The 12100-nt window shown below is 40.3% G+C and overlaps 1 protein-coding gene across 1 annotated transcript in view; it reads right to left on the reverse strand.

Moving 5' to 3' along the window:
• The window catches only part of SCIN (scinderin), a 49583-nt gene that overhangs the window by 20283 nt on the left and 17200 nt on the right, over positions 1-12100 (reverse strand). The window lies entirely within an intron of this gene.

The following is a 12100-nucleotide window of genomic DNA, read 5'->3' on the forward strand; positions in this document are numbered from 1 at the left end:
AGCGCTCAGCCCCGAGATGTAGGAAATCAGGCAGGGAAGGAAAGAGACCAGCGTGGCTGAGTCGAGACCTGCTGGTCAAACTGAAGAGCATGAGGGAACTGCACAGGCAGTGCAAGCAGGGAACCTTGTTAAGTGTATAGTGACACTGCCCAATTATGTAGGGATGGGGTCACGAAGGCCAAGGTGCAGCTGCAGCCGAACTTGGCAAGGGAAGTGAAGACTAACAAGAAGGGATTCTACAGGTATATCAATCACAAAAAGAATGTTAAAGACAACGTACTCCTAGTGATGGATGACAATGGTGACCTCGCATCAACAGACAAGAAGGCTGAGGTACAACTCTTACCTCAGTCTCTACTGACAATCACTCTCCTCATCCCTCTTGTGTCAATGGAGAACAAGAGGGTGTAAAGCCCCTCACATCATAGGGAAGGATCAGGTTCATGACCACCTGAGGAACCTGAACATATATAAGTCTATGGGACTGGATGAGATGCATTCCAGAGTCCTTACAGAACTGGCTGATGTGGTTGCTAAACCACTTTCTATGATATTTGAAAAGTCATGGCAGTCAAGAAAAGTCTCTGGTGACTGGAAGAAGGGCAACATTGACCCCATTTTTAAAAAAGGTAGAAAAGATGACCCTGGGAACTACCGACCTGTCAGCCTCACCTCTGTGCCTGGGAAGATCACAGAACAGATCCTCCTAGAAGACATGCTAAAACACAGGGACATGATTAATTGCAGCCAACTTGCCTTCACCAAGGGCAAATCCTGTCAGACCAACTTAGTGGCTTTCTATGATGGGATAACCACAAACATGGGAAAAATGTGGACATGGGAAAACCAACAGATGTGATCTATCTGGAATTCTATAAAGCCTTTTACATGATCCCCCACAACATACTTCTCTCTAAATTGGAGATATGGATTTGATGGGTGGACCTCCTTGTCCGCAGGGGATAAAATAGCAAGTCAATCTGCATTAATTTTAAAAGTTACAGGTTTTTAAGTTCTGTTAAAGCTTTGTGTTGATTCTGTGCTTTGGTTACCGCAAGAATATGATAGTTGAACCCAAAAGAACATCAGTTCCTCTTACAACTGCCCAAGTTCACTCTTATCTTGTGGTAAATGCAACATAGTTTATCCTGCCTGCAAAACCATAATCCCCTCTCATATTCTGATACGCACAAGCTCCTCTCCGCAAATATTGGCACACCACACCCTACACCCCCCGAGAAGGACAAATTAAAGAGCCAAAGGTTTTACTGACAAGTGAGATTTTACTCCATTGCCCTTAAAAAAGAAGAGAATCACAGACAAAAGGTTTCTAATCTGTAGGAATGTGACAAGGTAAATAATTTAAAATAAACCTATCAAAAGAGGAAATTTAGCAAACATTGTCTTCATAACTGGAGAAGCCAGCTCTGCATCATAGAACAGTTGATATTGATTTAATGGGAGCAAGAAGTTTAAGGAGTCAGTGAGGCTGAAAACCCAACTAGAAAAACAATAGTTGAAGAAAATGTCAGGTGAAGTTTAATTAAGAGAGAAAACCAGTTTTGTACAGTTTAACTTGTGTAAACTGGCACTGTGTTTGTGTTTCCTCTTACTATACACAGTTGGGTTAGGTTTCTGGGTCTGAAACTGAACTGTTTGTCGTGGCTGTGATCCCAAGAGTCAGCTCTCAAAAACGCTCAAATTCTCCTCTTTATATGCTAGGAGTAATGGAAAGAAAAGTGTGACATTTATATAGCGTAAAGATTTTGTGGGCCTGATGTTTTACTACTTAATGGTTCTGGAAAACAACTGGGATCAGTAGCTCATCAATTATTTTCTTGTGTGCTCTGGCATAAGCAAATATACCCTTCTCCCACAAACTGAAGGTACACATGTAGGTTCTGACAGAGAATAAATCTTCTGTGCAGGGCAATAGGCAGATAAAGGTTTAGATTTTTACTAACCTTCAAAGCAAAGGAGAATATTACAAGGAACGCCTCTCAAATAAATACTGTCTCAAATTTGTACTGCAATAGACAGTAAAAGAAAAAAACTTGGCAAAGAGAGGAAAGGATGAACATGATGCAGGCTAGTAACCATTTGGATGACCTTGGGTACCAGCACTGACATACAACCCTGGGACTTACTGGGCAAAGCTGACTTTAAGGCTTTGTTGCTTAAGTAACTGCCTACAATTTCATTTCTAATCATTTTGACTTACATATTCGCCTGTCAAAGAACAGTCACTGCAGAAGATATATACATACTGGCCCAGTCAAAATTTACTTTTGACATTGGTCAGACTATGAATAGCCAAATATGCTTATTTCACTGCTTATTGTAACTTGGAGCTCTTTCCATCCATCTGAGCACACATTCATAGTCTTACAAAAAATTACACTCCTATCAGGAAAAAAAAAAAAAAAAAAATCCTTTCACTAAACTGCTCCCAGACAGCTCGCAGAATTTCTGCCTGAAATTGCCTCTCAGTAGCAATTCCAGCAATAACAGATGCCATTACATGCTCACCTGGAGCAGGAGACCTTGTACCTGCCTGAATAGACTGAAAATAAGACAGAAGAAGCCATAATGTACTGAGAAGCAGATACAGGATGTTTTATGCTAACAAATAGTTCTGGCATGTTGTTAATTTTTTTTTTTTTTTTTTTTTTTTTTTTTACTCCGTAACTTACGGAAAGTGCTTTCTGCCACTAAGGTCTAAACGGGATCTGTATGCATTCGACTTGCTAGAAAACAGAAAAGCGTATCAGTTGCTCATGGCAGTTTTGACATATGAATTATAGCCTACATTTTTAGCCCGTTTCTGTTGTCTCAGGAATTCCAAATGCAAATCATGATTTTATCCATAGTTCTATGCTTAACTTCCTAAAAATAGGACATTTGGAATAGGCTTTGGCAGCTTTTCATATAATATTTGCAACTTTGCATATCTGTCTGGGATAATTTCAATATAAAGCCTTTACTGCTAGGTTAATGATATTCTAATATTAATTTTCTACTCTGTGAAACAGGCCATGCATAACATATTCACAAGAAAAGTATCTAGATCAGTCCTGAGAGACAAATTTGATGTTTCTTCAATAGTTTACCTCCGAGGTAAAATAAGCTACCTTCTGTCCCGCTAGGACTACACAGCTGGCAGTATCTAAGCTAGTTATTTACACAATGACATCAGGTGTGCATGAAATGAGTTGAAGAACCCCATAGCCTTTATTGTCTTCAATTGTCTCCAAGATAAACAGTGAATCCACACTAAATAAACAGGCAGGGTGGATGGCAGTAACTATGCAAATACTGCAGACATTTTTTAACCCTCACTGCTGATGAGCACTGAGAATTGAGCTGTTCAGTGACCTGCCTACCTGTGGGATAATGAAAATAAAATAAGCAATCACCCCTACTTCTTTTTTTGCATTTATACTAATCCTTTCTACTTCATTTTTTTAATCTTACTACTTTGTTACACTCTCTATTCATACCATCAGAAGTATTAGAAATGAGACATAGAACCTGTACATGTATTTAAGATGTCTGATTTTTCTGCTTTACTAGGACCAAGTTAGACACATTCATGTCTGTAGCTTTGCAGATCTAAGTTTGAAAGATTTGTGGATAAAGAAAAATAATACCTTATGTGCTGCACAACAGTGCATACTTTTATGTTGGAAAATAATGGAAATAAATCAGTAACTAACGCCAACAGGGAGCCTCAGACACAAAGAATGTTTATCTGCTAAAATCCCCCAAACTCCCAGATTTTATTCCCTAAGTGCCCCCACCCCCCCTTTTGCAGCGGGGCATTTGCAGTGCCACCACACAGGCTGGTCCTGAGGCTGTAGCAGGATGTACCATATCAATATTAGGGTAAAAAGAGAGGTATGGCAGATACGCTGTGAAGCCTGAAGCAGCAGGTAGTGAACGGGAGGCAGGAGTAGGCAATTGGCAACCAGCAACCCGGCTAGAAAAGCAGTGTTCCCAGGTGATCTACAGCAGCTGGAGGCAGAAGCAGGCAGCTGTAACACACAGCAGCAGCAGAGGGAGCAGAAGTTGTAGAAAGCTGTTTCAGCGCTCAGTCCATGAGATCTTAAGGTGGAAAAAGCTACTCGGGACACTGAAGTATCTTCCCAGTACACCACCTGCCTGTGTTCACAAGCTCAGCATTTCCAGTCCCATACAGCCCAACAGACCAGGTATTCCAGAGGATCCCGTCTGGTACGACACCCAAACTCTTGCATCCAAGACTGTGCACAGATTTGGATCTTAATGTTTAAGAAAGCTAACTGGAGAGTATTTTTTTTTTCTGAGGAAGCTTGAAATATTTATTAGGACAGAAAAAGAGAAAAAACAAGAATTTTTCTTTCACCTGGTTGTATAGGAAGTATATATTGTGCTTAGTTCTTTGAAAATCATTTCCTCCTGCTAGTTTAAGTGTCCTCCACTGATTTCTGGTTTTACAGACCTATATCACCTCAAAACATGTTCAAAGGAGACAATATATTCAAAGAAGCCATGATTTACAGCTCTTACAAATTAGAAATTGCACCATTGATTACTCCAATATTTAAATCAATCTTACATAATTTTAACTGCCTCTTGTTTTAATAGGCAAAGCGGTATCAAGAGTTGTAGGCAGTTACGTAAGCAAAAGAGCTGGCCCTAACAAGCTGCTCTGCAGGAAATACAATAATTATATTTACATATTTCTTTAGAATCACACATTCAATGGTGACAGAAATACTGAGGTGATTCCACGACACATGGAACAGCTTCTTCTATACTGCTGTCCTTCACGCTTCCCCAGCTGAGAAAGGATTTCTACTCCAGTGTTATGTGTCCCGGATAGGGAATAGCAGTGTGTGCATATGCAGACACCTCTGAAAAAAAAAACCCAAAAAACCCTGCAGTTTTATTCCCTGAGCCCTTCCTGGGTTTTTTCCCCTAAAGAAAATTCAAAGGCAATCCTGAGGTTCCTTGAGAAATGCTCTGTTAGGGGCTGGGATGGAACAGACTTGGTGAAAAAGAAAAATAAAATTTCCTTTCAAGGTGTATTTGTCTTGGGGAGATGCTGGATTCCAGGAATAGCGCAACTCTGAGATTTTTGTTTAGCAAGGAAACTGTCATTTCAGTGCTTCTCTCTGAAATGCCCCCAATGCTAGAAAGAATGTGTGAACAACTGCTAACAACTCTCTTCTTTGGCCTTGTCTTATTAATTATGCTCACTTAATAACTGAAAACTATAGTTGTTTTTCATCAACAGATTCCTTGACAGTCTAGCATAGAATGGAAAAAAGTCATTAAAAACTCCATTAACATTCTAATATGTAACTATAAGACTATAATTGACTAATATGGTAAACCTGCAAGCACTACAACGGCTGAAGAAAACATAACAAAATGAGTGGTTTTCTCACCCACATGAATGCAAACAAGACACATTATAACTTAATTGCAAGCACTACCAGACATTCATCAGAAATTCATTTAGAAATTCACTAAAATACTTAATCTAGAAGCATCTTTCCAAGCATAAGAAATTACGTTTTCAACCACCTATTATTAGAGCTGTTCATAAATGATTTAGTTCATGTCATGCAGTATGATACGCCTAAACACGCTCTGAAGTAAAATTTCTAATGTGGGCACCAAAATACATATTTAGTGACTTAATTAAAAGCCCCACTTTCAGTTGTACTTGCCACTTGCAGTTCCTATTCAGTTCCCTGTCATTTAAGTACCTGGCTTTAGGCAGCCAAGCTTGAAGAGCATATGGGTAACTCACAATGTTGCTGAAGAGTCCTCCTTACTGCTCTCTGCCGTACCCCGACAAAAACCCTGTTGATTTTCCCTTTGGACCTGAGAATAACACTGGGCCAAATGCTCAGCTGGTGCAAAGCAGCTAAGCTGTACTCAAGTCTAGGCCACTCATGTTTTGCCTGAGTACAGGTTGCGTAGTAGAGTATGTTAAATGCAAGTTTGCATCAAGAAAAGGGTCTGTTCTTAATGAAGGAGATACATTTAACAATTAGAAAGAAAACAAGATGACTGGTTTGGACAGCTTGAAACCAGCTCCCTGTAGAGCAACGGGATTTGTACTTTGTATCCACATTCACACCCGGTCATATATTTTAATCAAACAGTGCAACAGTTAATGAACTTCCACTCCTCAAACTGGACAGATGTTGCTGTGAAAGGTATTATGCTCACGTGTAGTATTTTTCCACCTTGACTGTTCTGAGTATGTGTCCTATAAGCTCTTACTCATTGTTCAAAATGTGAAGACACAAATTATGTTCCTGCTGATACCTGCACATATCCAAAACCATTCCAGTGAAAAAGGGTTTCGTCTTCCTGAGAGGTAAATTTGACCCATAATTTCAAAGCAGCCTGAGAAAGTTCTCTGTTCATCTGTAGCTAATACAACTACAGCTAGTAGTTTTGCTATTTTCTGCCTATTACCTTTCTTAAGTCTTTACATCACCATGAAAATGTAGTTAACTTCTCTGTGCATGTCTGACTGTACCGGAGTCCTTGCAATGGGGACTTTTACAATGTCCATTGTCCTCGCACCTCTATCCATGCATTCATTTTTCTTTGTACATAACTCTTCAATACTACCTCTGCCCTGGGATTGAAATTCATTTCTAGTATTTATTTCATTATACTACTTTGGCTTACATATTCCCAAAGCCACAAATAATTTGGCCTAATATGACTTCATTAAGATATTTTCATATTGAGCATCTTCTTACTAGTGAAGAGGTCAGGCTAGACCATAATAGTTACAGACAATTTACTGCTTTTGATCTCATAGCATTTGAGTAAAATTGTGTATAAGATACACAAGAAACAATGATTTAATCCCTAACAAATGCCCAGTTTGTATTCTGCAAGAGAAGTTACCTCTCCCTCCTCCACCACCCTCACCCCACTATACCTCCATTCCTCTGTATGCAAAACAAACAAACGTCTCCTTAGTATGACTTGACCTTGTAACATAACCAAAATCAAGGGAACAAGAAGAAATGAAAATGTTATGACAGCAGCAATAGCAATTTTTGCTTTCACAGAGTCATGATGGCAAAACATACTCTTGCTGACTCTGTGAAAGGAGCAGGTACCAAATCAGTGGGGCTTGCGCTGCTCTTCCAGCCTTATGCAACGACCCATGTGACAGGACCAGAGTCTGCAGAAACCTGCCTAGCTCTTCCAGACAAGCATGCCCTTGCACTGTCAAACCCATTTATGCTAGTTACAAGACACAGCAAGCCTTAGTTTTTTTCCCAGCTACTTCACTGTGTTCCATACTGCCCTTGGAAATAATCTTTGTTTTGTAGCAAATAATTTTTAGGGGCTTGAATTTAACAAGGAGTGAGGGGGTGGTCCTGCTCTTCTGTCCATGTGCCCGGACACATAACCAGCTACTTTAAGGCTACTGGAGCTTGACATTGCAGTGATGTTTGCATTATTTGGGTCTCTACAGAAACAGTCTTTGTAACTAGTATTTGCAATAGGCAGTCGTTATATTCTGAGCTCTTGAGATTTTATCTGCACAATCAAGTTTGCATTGCATAGTGCTACCAGTCCCTTTCCAATTACGGAGATGGAAAGGTGTGACTGGTTGTAAGAAGTCCAAACTATTTCCGTACCTCTATGCATAATATTTACTCACACCACAGGCAACAACAAACATCACTGAACACAATGGCATTAAGGAATTCCCAGAATTAAGCATTTCTTAGGACCTTGAAATAAAAGGAGGGAGGAGAAAGGCTGCATTATCAAAAAGGAAGAAAAGGTTCTCTTTTGCTCATTTTTTAAACTAGCTGAATATTTACACAAGTATTTTATGAGAAGTAAGTTTGCACTCACCTGTTCTAAGGCCACTAGAACTCTAACAAATCAGGCACACGACAACTACAAATGCTGAGTAAACAAAAGTTGTGGCAGTTTTTGTTTAAAGACAAAAGAATGATTTCAAAGATTGCCCTACATTTTCTTGTGGTTTTAGACCTCAGCAGTCTTGCTTCTCAGTTTTCACCATCTGAGACACAAACATCAAAACCCTTTACAAAAATGAAAAAAAAAATAGCCAAGCTTTTTTACTCAGCAGTAAAAACTGCAGCAATCATATGCTACAATGGGCTGCAGATTCAAGGGAATAACTTGTAGGGGAACAATAAAGCAGTCCTAAGAATCAGACAGTTTTGACTGCTAAGAAAACAGAACCATCCTGAAAAGTGTTAGCTGAACACTTCAAGATTAAGTAGAAGAGACAGACGCAGGCTCAATGCTTAGTTTAATTAAAACTCAGTCTATCCTACTTTTGTGTTTTCTGTTACACCCTGCAGACTGAGATTACCTAGCTGCCTGAGATACTTACAATGTATGACAGGGAGATGAGTCTACATAGTCAGAATAGTACTATCAATCTGAAAATCTTTTAAGGTGTCTAATATTGCAAATTACACAAATATAGTATACTAAATATACTAAGACTTTTTTCTTCCTCTCCTACTTAATCTCTAGAGGTATGATACCAGATCAAGGTGCTGGTGCACCATGCATGGAGGATTAGATGCTTTGCATCTTTCCCTTGGGTGAATTTCTGCGTTTCCTGCATTACTACAAGCAGCTTCAGCTTTCTGATAGACTAGAAAAGTTCACAAAACCAGATATTTCAGCTCCTTCTTTCTTCAATTTGCCATTATTCTGAAAACAGAAGCAGAGCTTACACATTCACTACCTAAATAGTAGACAATAACTTCGCTGGAGAAAGGAAACAGGGTACCTCCATCATTCACTGATCCCACTCAACGCTTCCCACAATGGTCAGCAATGAGTTAATGGATAACTATTTTTAAAATTCAGCTTCCTCAGTTTTATCCTCTCCTCAGAATTAGAGCAGAGATTCCAACTACAGTGAGAAAACTATCCATTGTAAGCATGGCTACCTGTTACTGTAGCTGTACTCTGAGACTTCAGCCAGCTCTTTAGGTATACAAACATGGTGCTGTGAGATCTCTGCTTATCACTGTACAAGCAGACAGAAAGACAAGCATCACTGTCAGTACCACCAGCCCATGGGGCTTTCTGACAGGGCTAGCAATGACCCTAGAAGATTCTGGTCCTAGGTTAGCTTTGAAACCACATACTTATTCTTCATTTTGGTTAAAGGAAAACAAAGGTTATGCAAAACTTTTGGTTTGTTAGTTCTAAATCTAATGTGGTCGCTCGAGAGAAACCAAACTGTAAGCGTTGCTAAGATCTATTTTTTTAGATGGTCCAATGCAGATGAAAAATGCCCTGTAACACAATTTGGACATTCAGGCTTAAGATTCAGTGGAACAAGTAACTATTCAGATGTTTACTTGTGAAAATCAGAGGAGAGTTGGCATTTGGTGAATTTTACTATGGGCAGCTGAGACTATGGAGACCAGTCACTGAGCAGCAACAGCAGCAATTTGTCCAAGTTTATTTTTTAAATTTCCAAGGCAGGACCCCTATACAGCCCTGCTTACTTAAACCTGCCAGTCAGTACCTCAACAAAGTGCAAACACAGAGGTGAAACCAGGCAGATTAAATATTTTTGATGTGCTTGCCCAGAAAGTATCTGTCTCATCTTCACAGTCAAAGAGTTCTAATGATTCTACAGTATTTTAGGAGATGACCCGTGCACCCACTGCAGGTCTCAGCTTTCCAGACATGCTGCATTTACCAAGTACAAGGACAAAATGGTCATTGTGTGTTCCCAAGTGGACCTCAGTCACTACAGCAGATGAAAAAAGGGCTTGCTGCTGTCAAAACTATTCACACCCAGCTTGTAGCACTCTCTCAGGGCAAGCAAGCTGTATCCTGCTGGCCTGACATAGCAATTAATCGAGCCCTCCAGTGTGCTTTAGGCAGCTCTCTACCACGAGTAAATTGCTCAAGCAGTGCCAGCACATTCCCAGTTCTTGCTAAGAATGGTAGTTGGGAGCAGGCAACCACCCTTGTCAAACTATTTCACTTTACCCCCAGTTCACAACAGGAAAGCAGGCTGACCAGGGAACACCAGCCCAGCATGGTTACTGCTGCCTTTGCTAATCCCATAGCAGGACAGAAGTCTGTCAGGGTCTGCTGAATCAGCCCGTGTCTTGCCTCGGTGGTGAGGCGTAGGCACAGCAGTCTTGCTTTACTAGTTGGGAGTCACGACTCCATTTTTACAGAGCAGTGATAACTACTTAGCTCTACACTGGCAGTCATGGTGGGTATGTATGAGCGATCACTTTTCTAGCAGTGCTGCACAATCTAGTTAAGCCACTGATTCTGAAGCAGATATATTTCTAGTTCACTGGAGGGGAATGAATTCCTGACGTACATCAGAAGAGATTTTAGGGAATCTCATTCCACTTTCAGTGACACACCAGATGACATAACGATGTTAAAAGTGCATATTTTTTTTCACTAATCAACCTTTTCCTAAGAAAGCCAGAGATGGCATTTTTTCCCAATGCAGAGGGAAGAAACAAGCACAATGCTAGTTTCAGAGCACTCAGACGGGGTAAGTACTACACCAAGTTAGAGACAACTTTGAGGCAGCAAGGAGATATCAAAATGAAGATCTCCAGAAACTGAACCAAATTAGAGCAGGAATATGGATTAATAGTTTTTACATGTTTGTGAGGTTAACTCCCTCCTGGCTTATAGAAGCACATTTCAGAGCTTAAACTGGGACAGCTACAGCCCAGCTGCAAACATGCAAACAGCATTATGTGTGCAGCACTTTCAAAAGCAAGGCTACACAGCATGATGCAGGCTAGAAGCTATCTAGCTAGAATCAGGTTCGTTACAGTAGTAGTGACAAAAGCCATGAATCTAATTGTACTGAACTACCCATTTTTCTTCCCTCTACGCATTTACAATCCAAAAGAAAAAGTAGAAATTTCTTCATACACTGCTGAGCAAGTGAAGAAAAGATTTATTCTTTGATACAACAATAGTGTACTACTGGATTAAAACGTACCCTTGGCTTTTTTCCTGCTCTTAGTCACGTGTCAAGGTTTTTACATAAGGATAGTTGCACACAGCTGATAAAGGCTGGCAAAGAGGCGCAGGGGACAGGCCTGCTGTGGGGAGACAGCAGCCACCCTCCTGACAGCCATGCCGGCATTGTGCCCACATCCTTACTGCAGTGGCACCACATCTGCATCTATAACTTAATCAGAAAAGAGGTGCAAAGTGCAGCTGTTCCGATCAATGTTCTCAATTCACGTGAGCTTATCAGAAGCCCCAGACAGAATCTCAAGTGGTAATCTCAGGATGGGCTTGGCAGTAGGAGGCTTCTGACAGAGGAATGTGCCAGCAAGTTCCCACGATGCCACCCAGCCACAGCCCACAGCAAGCTGCAAAAGAATACTGTGATTCAAATAAGGAGCAAAAGGTTCAGCTCCAATTGTCAACTTGTGCTATTTTCAAAAAAGTTTTAGGTGTAAAATATGTGCCACACATTATCTGTACAAGGAATTAAAAAACTAGATAGAGAATTGTTTGGGTTTTTCCTTCAAAAATCTTTGGTTTGCTGGGTGTCATATCTCCCCTACTTCTGAGCACAGTCACCATCTGTACTCACACCCACAGGCAAAAAAGTCTTTGCAAGCAGATGGACAAATCATCCAAAGGCATCACCACAGCTAGCATGGCCAAGGGCTGGCAGCTCTGCACCTGGCATGTTTTGCTGTTTGGGCAATAATTAGTTATAGTTCATGTGACAAAACCAAATGTAAACACCATAAAAAATAATGGCATACATGCATGCACCATTAGCTTTAGTTCCTTAAGTTAATATTATGGGACTGCTTTATGACCCTGCTTCCCTCTCCTTTCTTTTTAGAGAAAGAATGACAAAAGCTTCATTTAGCACACAAATGCCAAGTGACAATGCCTGTATTAGTATGTGGCCTGCAACAATACACCAGTGCTCATTTATTTTTTCAAGCTTCAAAAGCTGTATACATTAGGGGATTTTTATTTTTTTGCAATCTACTTTGATCAACTCAGTTATGAAATTCTAGACAGTAATTCTATGTCCTTCATCTTGTTT

Source organism: Cuculus canorus, chromosome 2 (assembly GCF_017976375.1).
Source record: "Cuculus canorus isolate bCucCan1 chromosome 2, bCucCan1.pri, whole genome shotgun sequence".
In the NCBI taxonomy this organism is placed as follows: Eukaryota; Metazoa; Chordata; class Aves; order Cuculiformes; family Cuculidae; genus Cuculus; species Cuculus canorus.